The sequence below is a fragment of the Xiphophorus couchianus genome, chromosome 20 (genome assembly GCF_001444195.1).
Source record: "Xiphophorus couchianus chromosome 20, X_couchianus-1.0, whole genome shotgun sequence".
Lineage (NCBI taxonomy): Eukaryota > Metazoa > Chordata > Actinopteri > Cyprinodontiformes > Poeciliidae > Xiphophorus > Xiphophorus couchianus.
Genome location: NC_040247.1, coordinates 1,303,565 through 1,314,147, shown reverse-complemented (window position 1 = coordinate 1,314,147; position 10,583 = coordinate 1,303,565). Strand labels below are relative to the sequence as shown.

The 10,583-nt window shown below is 37.6% G+C and overlaps 1 protein-coding gene across 5 annotated transcripts in view; it reads left to right on the top strand.

Annotated features, from left to right (window-relative positions):
• Positions 1-851: 851 nt before the first annotated feature.
• The window catches only part of ripor3 (RIPOR family member 3), a 36,596-nt gene continuing 26,864 nt past the window's right edge, over positions 852-10,583 (top strand). Inside the window, exons 1-2 of one of the 5 annotated variants that reach the window (XM_028004148.1) lie at positions 852-1,108; positions 10,080-10,224. The gene's annotated coding sequence lies outside the window, so the exon portion shown is untranslated. Of the gene's footprint in view, positions 1,109-9,037; positions 9,166-9,251; positions 9,271-10,079; positions 10,225-10,583 lie in introns of those variants that run through there. The other 4 variants (XM_028004146.1, XM_028004150.1, XM_028004147.1 and 1 more) reach the window with 4 other exon arrangements.

Genomic DNA, 10,583 nt, shown 5'->3' with positions numbered 1-10,583 from the left:
GGAACAGGTTTTTCAAAGGGTTTGGTTGGTTTGACTCAGTGCAGCTGAAAATTTGGTCTCCAATCCAACTGAGTATCGGGGTGAAGACATCCTGAATGAGGCTTCAGGCTGGCTTTAATTTAACTGCAAATTTCAGAGACTGAAAGTCTGTTTTTCTAAGAGCCAGAAGAGAGAAGCAGGCTGGATGTGGTGGCTTTTAACAACTCCACATATTTCTCTTCATTCTCATGGGCTGCTCATTTATTCAAAATGGCCGTGTGAACCACAAACACGACTGCAATTAAAATGGCCGTGTGAACAAACATTAAACTCCTTTGTTCTTAATCATTTTACTCAAACCTAACCCTAACCCCAATCAGGGACTAAACATGTTTTAGGTTATTTCCAAACACACAGAGGTGGTGACCCTCCTTCCAGGGTGCAATATTTATTTGGAGAAATGAGTGGCCATCAATCAGATTACTGATGTATGAGGTCTGAGTCGGAGCCAAGTTCTGTAGTTTAAAGCCGAACATGATACTCACCAAGCGGAGGCAGGGGGGGAAAGGGAAGAAAGGAGTGGAGGAAGGGAAGGGAAGAGTGGGAGACTTTTCTATAAAAAACCCTAAAAATGGGAGAGAAGTACTTAAAAAGCAACGAGAGACAAAGAAAACAGTAATGTTTAAATATCAGAAAGAGAAAAAAGAAATGTAGCTGCATGAATAAACGACAAAGAGTTTGAAAAACATTAACTTACAGAGAATGTTAAAATAAAAAGAAATATAAAATATCTGGATGACGAAGTGAGAAGTGTGGGAAGGAGGAGGAAGAGGAGGAGAGAAACCCAGAAAAGGGAGTGGAGAGAAAATCTGAGGCAGAGCTGGAGGAATAAACGTTTCTCACACAACAAATGAGGAGGAGAAGAAGAAACAGAGTTTCCACATTGTTCTAAAACCCAGCTGAGCTTCTGCAAGACTGAGCGCTATCAGGACTGAACAGGCGGCTGCCAAACCCATCCACACACACACACACACACACACAGAGGCAGAAAGCAGCGTCAGATATGACTCCATTCGGCCTGCTGGACCGGCGCTGACAGTTGGAAATAACTGGTTCTTCATCCTGTACGGTGAGTTTCCTTTGCTTTCAGCAGCTGTGACTCATTTTATTATTATATTACTGAAGTTTAATCTGTTTAATGCCTCAATTCAAAGTTATACTGAGTAAACAGATAGGTTAGCTTACAGCAGTCAGTATCCTACCTGCTACAGACTAACGATTGTTTTAATTATCGATTATTCTGACAATTAATTGGACAAAAAAAAGGAAAAAATTCACCACATTCTGCAAGATTTTTTATTTAACTCTTTTATACGATAGTAGGGTTAGTTGCAGTCTGAACTTAAGATGTCGGAAATGATTTCACTGGACTTATTTCTAGCAGTTCTTAAAGATGGGCAACAAGATTCTATGAAACAGTGTCATTGTTTTTAAATTGTTTTTATTGTTTTATACTTGTGCATATGCATTAATTGTTTTTATCTTGTAACCAGGTTGCTATGTATTGCAATTTATTTTGCCCAGGTCCCTCTTGAAAATGAGATCTAGATCTGAACAGAGTTTACCTGGTTAAATAAAGGAATATATATAAATATATAGTAGAAATATATTAAAAGGTGCTAATAAACAAATCTTTCAATTCCTTCTTGAAATAAGAAAGTAAATGTTTTTTTGTTTTTACCTAAAATGGAATTAAGGCCAAGCTAAGAAACTGAAAATGAAAGAAAATTGTAGTATTATGAGAAATGATGCATGAGAAAGTCATAATATTATGACTTTAGAGAAAGAATCAGACTTTATTGACATCAAACAGAAACACATTTGTTTTTGTTGGCATCCAAAGAACAAAAAAAGACAAAACATTAGACGGCCTGAGGCTGAAGCCATCTTGTAATATAATGACTTTATTCTTACAATTTAATTTTTTTAATTATAATTTTTAATTTTGTCTTATTTTGGCCCTAGCATAGTTACTGACCAACTCAACAATGGTGCTCTGAGAACGGTTATTTTTCAGCAGATGGTCTTTTTGAAGCCTGTTTACATCAATTAATAACCGATTATTAAATAAAGTATTTTTCTGACCGTGCAGCAGAGATGTTGGCCGTGGCTTCAGACTGACTGGATGTTGTAACTGTGATTTTCAGTTCATGTCATTTCTGTTGTAATCTTCTGATCCCGGTTCGTTTTCCTGGCCTGCTGCTGTTGTGCATTTATTTTCAGATATCAGGTTTCATTTCTGCAAAAAAGTCGCATCAAGAATTCACTTGAGTGGGAACTTTGGCTGAACTCGCGTTGTTTGGTGATTCAGTTTCACAGTAAATCTTCAGCTACTCAGAAGAGATAACTTTTAAACCTTGTCACATTTATCAAACACTAAATGCTTTCGAGGAAGATTTAGGGTGAAAGTCATTCAGCCAGTTTGCTTTTCAGAAAACCTCAACTGAATTTCAATGGTTTCATATTCATGTTGTTATGTAATGTGTTATTTGTTCTCCAAATAACACACCGTGTCTGATTTTCTTTTGTCCTGCTGTTTCTCAGGATGTTTTCCTGATAGGCCAGTAGACTTTTGTTACATGTTCTGCTGCTGCTCTCTGTCTTACTGTCAAAGGAACCTGTTCCCCTCCTTGCCTGTGGGGGCACTGCACCAAGAACTACAAAAGGAAACAAAACAAAAACCTCTGAAGACACTGAACACAACTTCTTTCTTTACAAAATGTAAACAAAAATGGAGCATCAGATTTTAGTGGCTGTAGGATTTCTCTTATGTCTTTATAGAAAGACCACAAGATGTTTCTCCCATTAGCGCTAGGCTAACATGTTTGTCTTTGCTGTATTTTCCCAGAATTTTGTGAAAAAGGAAGTTACGCTGAGTTTCTTCTTCAGAGGTTTTTGTGTGGTTTCCTTTAATGTTTCTTGGTGCAGCGCCCCCACAGGCCAGGAGGTCTGAGGTTTGGTTGGTTTAACAGTGCAGCGTGAAAGAGAGAATCAGCTGCTGGTAGCAAATGTTACAACTTTGGTCTCCAATTGAACCGAGTTTACCAGACGATCAGCTGTGAATGCACTTTAAGTTTTGTAAATTGCAGAAGCAAATCTTTAAGTTAAACTCATGTTCCATGTTTCCTCCCGTCTTCAAGTCAGAAGTTTTCTCTCTCAGAACCAGAGCGACTCTTTCTCATGAACCCATCAGTGAGGGCAACTCAAACTGGCCGGCTGCCAGAAAAAACATCAACGCAACAAACCGGGCCAGAATCAGCGCCCGGTTTATTTATTCCTCTTGTCCTCAGTTATTTATTCCTGCAGTTAGAGGTGAAGGATCTTTATTAGGAGGTTTTTAGCGGCTGGCTGCCATTTTGCTCTAGTGAAGCGAGCCGATCTTCAGGGCTCTTGTCCTGCTTTTATTGCCCCTCTGACTCGTGTTGATTGTTTGTGGGCGCATCATTTAATGAAGTGTGTAATTGATGCTAAAAAGAAAGGAATGGCAGAAGGAGACGGAAATGTTCAGCTTTCTTATCCTGTTTTGTCCAGATTTGATGAAAAATGAGTTTTAGTCTCGTCTTAATGCAGTGTTCTGGGTTTTATAATCAATCAATCTGAACAACAAACTGACTCAGTTTTCAATCAAATTTTCAATTCAATTCCGTTTATTTATAAAAAGTGCCAGTTCACAAGTGTTGTCTCAAGTAACAAAAGTGATTTGTTTTACTTATTAGTTTGTGTATTTTATTTCCAATGTAAAATGAACAATTCAAATGTTGATATAAACAAGAGTTTTAAGGAGTAGTTGGAAGAAAAAATCTTCTATAACCTTTTTTTTTTTTATCAAAAAGGACATAAATTACAGGATTATTTTAGTTTAGTAATCAATTATTCTATCAATTACTCTGATGATTAATCGATTAACCAGATTAAAAATGGGCACGTTCTACATATTTTTCAATTTAAAAAATGCAAATAAACAATTCAATTCCTTTTTAAAATAAGAAAATAAACGTTTTACAGCCAAAAATGCAATAATATAGCACTAAACTTTATCACAAGAGGAATTTCGGGTCAACATATTTACAGACAAAAATATTTTTATCTTAAATGCAAAACTTGTTATATATATATTTTTAGTCTTCATAACCCAGTTAACGATTAAATGATTATTAAATTAGTTGATGATTATTTCATGATTAATAATTGATTAATAATGATTAGTCCAACTAATCGTTTCAACTTTACTGTGATTAAGGTGTCTCTTTGATTTTCATCAGAACCGTTGGAGCATTTTGGATCAGCTGAAGGATTTAGCAGCATTGTGTTGACTTCCTGTCACTAAACTCCTACTGTGAAAATCTCTGTTTCATTTTCTCAGTTCAGTTCTTTACAGGCTGAAGTGGGAGGGAGAGATTTTTTTCTATGGTCGACTTTCCTCTCCACTCCCTTCATCTCAACTGGTCTGTAAACTGGTTTTGGTCAGGCGTGCCAATCATAAAACCACATGTTCAGTGTGTATGGGGTTAGACTTTCCCTTCAGGATAATTTACATTTTATATAAGCAGTCAGGGAAACTCTGTCAGATTGACTGGGTAATGTTTTATACGGTGCGGTTCTGAACTCTCTGACCCTGTCTGGACGTCCTCGGAGGGGGTCCTGTCAGCTCTGCTGCACTGACTAATAAAACAAGAATGTCGTAAAAATTCCTGGGAATTAAACCCCCAGTTCAAGGTAAATAGACTAATGCACCATTATTATTATTAATAGTTGAGAAAAAGGTTTTCACACAGACTTCTGTTGTTGATCTCTGTCATCCATCCATCCATCCATTTTCCGTTCACCCTTGTCCCTAATGAGGTCGGGAGGGTTGCTGGTGCCTATCTCCAGCTACGTTCCGGGCGAGAGGCGGGGTCACCCTGGACAGGTCGCCAGTCTGTCGCAGGGCAACACAGAGACATACAGGACAAACAACCATTCACACACACACTCACACCTTGGGAGAATTTAGAGAGATCAATTAACCTAACAGTCATGTTTTTGGACTGTGGGAGGAAGCCGGAGTACCCGGAGAGAACCCACGCATGCACAGGGAGAACATGCAAACTCCATGCAGAAAGACCCCGGCCGGGAATCGAACCCAGGACCTTCTTGCTGCAAGGCAACAGTGCTACCAACTGCGCCACTGTGCAGCCCTGATCTCTGTCAGTTTTACGTAATTGGTTGGACTTTTTCTATTCTGCTGAAGCCCATTAGCCTGATGTCACATAATCAGAACCAGTCTTATAAATTTTACATTATTTTATTCAGTATTTGGACTCTCGCTTTTGCCTTCGGCTCCTCCTTGGAACTGGTTCAGAATCAATCCACTGTGTAGAAAGTCGGCCATTTTGTTGTGTCATACACAGGTTTTAATTTTACATCCACAACATGGTGTCACTCTTCCCACAAAAAGCTAGCTGCGTTAACCACCAGGGACTACTCATAAACATTAGCTCTGCTAACGCTAACTGGCTACATCAACCTAATATTTAGCAGAAGCTAATGCTAACACGCTAACTTTAACTATGTTGATACCCCACGTCACCTGCTGCACCACATCACAGGTGCAGAATGTGAGGAGAGGAAATGGAGCTGCTGCCTAAACAGATTTCAAAATAAAAGCATGAATATAAAGGTAGAACTACTTGAAGAATTCATAACAATTGATAACCAAAACTTTAACAGAAATGTAAAACTTTATTCAAGTGAAATCTTACAAAACAGCCGAGTAAATTTGCACTTTAGAATTTAATTTAGCAGACGCTAACTGCGCTACATGCATTCAAAGTTAGCAAAAGTGCTAAGCAAAAAAAATTAGCTGATTATTAGTATTGGCGAATTAGCGCTGTAGAGTGAAGTGAGAGATGAATAGACAGATAAATATCAAGACTGCCATATTGAGGCTCAAGTCTGTTCAGGTGAAGGAAAATCAGAAGTTTTTGTTCTACGGTCCAACGGGTCACCAGCCAAGTAAACATGTTTTATTTATTTTAAAAATATAGAGCTAATTTAGAGTGACTCAACTAAAGTTTGCCTCAAATTAGTTTTTCTTCTGTTGTTTTAGACCCTTTCGCTGACATAATGCATAAGTTAAAGAAATTGTTTATCAATACATGTGGAGTCTTACAGCATCTCAAGTCCAAATAGTCCAAAAAAGGTATTTTTTTAGTAGCTCTGATTTTAGGCATTTTAGTCAACAGAAAATCTGGCATCCAGCTGACATTTGAACAATTATAGGTAAACAACTGAACAAGGCGCAGGTTGTACTTCACATTAAAATCCCAGGGGAGAAAAGTGGTCAAAAATGAGTGAAAAAGGAGCTCAGTGTTCACTTACTGGAGATCAACGTTTATGGCCAGAAAAGACAGAAACATGTGATTTCCTTGTTATTTTTATAAGGCTCAACAGGCGGGTCTAAACCGTACATGTAGCAATTATAATGGGAACTCTATTTTGAAAGATAATAAATGATTAATACTGAAGTAAAATTTTCTGAAAAGGTTTTTTAAAGTGTTGCTTTAAGGATTTTGTGCAATTATTCAACCAAGTTATTGCAACTTGTAAAAACATTTGGTACATTTTTCCCATTAGTGTATTTGATTGTTGTATTGCTAAATTGTTCATATTAAAAATGCAAAACAGAAAATTATATATTTTTTATAAACAAATGACCAGAAAATTTGTTTTTTGGAAATTACCCTAGTCAAGTTATAAATTTACTAGGGTTATGTGGATTTAAAGGGAAGCGTTGTACAAAATTGACATTTCACTGGACCATTACCTAGCAACGCCAGCCCCTCACCTAGCAACGCCAGCCCCCAGCCCCTCACCTAGCAACGCCAGCCCCTCACCTAGCAACGCCAGCCCCTCACCTAGCAACGCCAGCCCCCAGCCCCTCACCTAGCAACGCCAGCGGGACTCCGCTACATTTGGTCAGTCAGTTCTACTGCTATAAAATGGCTGCTTCATTTCTTTGACGTTACCTTAAATTTTAATCAGTGATCTCAGATTAACTGGCATCAAGAAGAGACTAACTCAGGTGATTAATTTTTTTTTTTTTAATAGAAGTTATTCTTGGCTAAGAAAGAAAACCTGTCCAACAACACGGCTAAACGTGGTGAAATGTTTTATTTCTCTGGCTCGACTCCGGACTGCAAACTTGATTTAGGAGAGAATTTCCATTTCACCCTCGGGTGAAGATTCAGACACACAGGCCTTTCATTGGCTTTATTAAGTCAGTCATGTGAAATGGAAAAATGAACATTTTACAAATGGTGACTTAAAAACAAAATAAGAACAGGTTGCACAAACCTGAACTGCTAAAACATGTGTGTAACTTTTGAAAAGGTTTCAAACATGAGGCTCCTTTTTCCTCACAGGGCTTCCAGGAAAATCCCAGTACTAAAAAATGTTAAAAAGCCAAAACCTTTGAATAAATCTATTAAAATCTATTTAATTTCCCTTTGGGGTCCATCAAGTATTTCTGAATTGAATCTAGCAGTGCAGATCCCCTTTAGCAGAATGATTTATTTGAGGTTCACCAACAATCCCAGAGGTTTCTTGGTTTGTTCACCTGGAACAATGCAAAACCAAGTTGTGCTGACAAAACATGTTTCAGTTGTTTTCTATTTGTCCTGTCATGAACTTTAACAATTATACACACACCAAGTCTTGTACATTTTAAAAGGGACCTATTATGCAAAATTCACATTTTGCACATGTTTGTACTTCTATTGGGTCTCCACTGTTTCTAAAAACAGACAAAGTGTTTAGTGGTTGAGGGGCTGAACGTTACTAAATGAGCAAAGATTACTGGCTCGACAGCGCCACCTTGTTAGCACCTAGCATACATCATCTAGCCAGGATGTGAGGATGTAGTCCTTTCTTCTCCGTTTTTATGGCAGCAACGTTTAGATGAGCATTACTGCCATCTACTGGAATGGAGTGTGGATCGGGATGCTAAATATATTAGATTTTAAAAATAAATCATAATAAAACAAAATAAAAAACTATATTCTGTCTATTAATTTTGTTTTCTTTATATCTGAAATAATGTTTGTTGTTACAACTAATGGTGGATCTATTTGAATATTTTCACCTGGTATTGTCTGTGAAGTCCTTTTTCTTTGTTCATTCTTGCATCACATTTGGACTCTGTGAGACACAAAGCTGCCTCCTATCATCTGCACAGATTATTATCCAAACTGCAGAGTTAAAGGAAGTTGAATGGACTTTAGGTCCGGATATGAATTAGGGAATTCCCAAATTCCTGACATCTTTACATAATCACACCCACCTGCACTGCTTGGGTTTGGAGTAACAGCTGTAATTCCTGTTGAATCTGTGCAGCTGAAGCAGAGTTTTATTCCAGATCCATGTGTGATTTTTCCAGCTGCCACAATAAGCTTCAAAGAAGTAACTTAAAGTTTTGTGAACCATTAGTTTCCATGATCCTGCAGCTTCTGCCAATCGCCATCAAAGTCTCATTTTAAAAATAAGTCCCACAACAGTAATCTAGTTTATTTATATTTTATTATTTAAGCTTAAAACTGTTCTAATTTATAGTGATGTTAGAAAGTGCTGATCTGCTGTTTTATATGCAACAATACAAACTTTGGTTCTTGGACAAAAACTCCTGTTTATAGAGCCTGATGTTAGATTTAGGGGAGGAATGAATCTTTGTTCAAGTTTATTTATGCTTTGGATTTTTAAAAAGGTCCAAGAGAAAGAATATTAAAACAAGACTGAATATAAACACAAGGACTCGATTGTTTAAGATGAATTCAATAAATACGTCTTAGTTCAGTAACATATGCAGCTGTGCTCAGCAGAATGCAGATTATACACAAAAGTTTACGCAAACATGACAATGGCAGGCAGCTGAAATGGTTTGAGTAAGTGACAGGTATGATGTGGAACAGGTGAGCAGCCAGGTACCAATCAGCTGACTGAAAACATATTCAATCACCTGTTTTCTATTTACTTAGAACAGTTTTCTGCTCTAAATCACATTTCAACAAGTGGCAAAATATCAATTCCCTCTGATTTAGTCCAGCTGGTGCCTCTCCCACACAGCCTGTCATGAACAACATGTATGTCAAAGTAAGTGAAGGTTTTTATTTAGGTTCGGAAGCCCCATCAGGTCTTCCCATGAAATGCTGTGATATATCAGTTTTCCACTGGAACAAACATTACAAATGAGTTCAGGTATATTCCAACAACCCTCCAGTGTTGTGTAAAACATTTTCTGCAACCATCATTTCTTCCAAGTGCTGTTAAATCCTAAAGTGTATTAAATCAAGTAATCCCACTTCAGAGAGTAATTTATGCAGCCAGTGTCTCAGGAGAAGTTTCAGGGTTTTTAAAAGAACGTTACAGTGAGCTACTTTGTGGTTAACTTGCAGAAATAAACAGCAAACCTTGCAGCCTCCAGCTATTAGCTTAGCTTGTTGATCTATTTTGAACAGTATGCTAAGTATGCTAAGAGGTTAGTTTGTGAACTTCCAGAAAACAGGGGAGAAATGTTTACATCATCTCTTAGTTTAGCATGCTAATTAGCACTACATGCTAACCCAAATCTAATTTGAGCTCAAGAAAATTTTATGTTTCAGTAACTGAACTGAGTTTTATAATTGTCTTGTGTGATTTGCTTTCACAAAGAACAGTAACAGTTCCCACATTTACCTGCTAATGGGTTAGCACGTTAGATTTGTGCTAACAGTTTAATTAGCTCTAAATGTTAATTACTCTGCAGGTTTGTATCATTTATGCTGATATGTAACAGTGTTGGGCTAAAGGCTACTTGAAGTTACTCCCTTTGAGAACCTAGTTTTATCCCAAATTTATTTATAAAGATTTAACTGTGACAAAATATTACAAATCTGACAAAATATCAACAAAAAATGAGCGGAAGGAGACGATAGGAGGCCTGTTCATCTCCAAACACTGAAACAGTTCACATATGTAACCTGCTTTTTGTGGTTTATTTCCATTTGTATTGTATTTTGTGTGTTCAGCATGTTTTGGGAACAGGTTAACTGTTGCTGACAGAGAGGTTAATGAAGAGGGGGTAGCGGTACCGCAGAGAGCTGGTGTGATTACAAACCCAGAGCTCCTCTCCTCTTCCTCTGCAGTCCTCATCCTGCTCCTCACTTCCAAAAGGCAAATAAATCTTCATCAGCTGTCAGCTATTCCTGTACAGAAAGGGGCAGAGGAAGAACAGATACTTTACTTTTTCTTGAGTAGAAAATAATCTGGGATTTAGATTGGGAGGTTATGAATGTTTACAGGGCCGGTCCAAACCTTTTTGGGGCCCTGAACAGATTTTCATTTGGGGCCCCCAAAACCAACATTTCAACACTAGATGCTTTATCATTCCTAATATACTATGTATACATACCATACATATTATCATTAGCATCACTTGTAATCCTGCTAGCGTTGGCTATTGATTTTAATCTTACAGGAGTAACAGATGCTAAAAAAGGAGATTTTGAGATGCAGAGTGGTATTGATGTGTG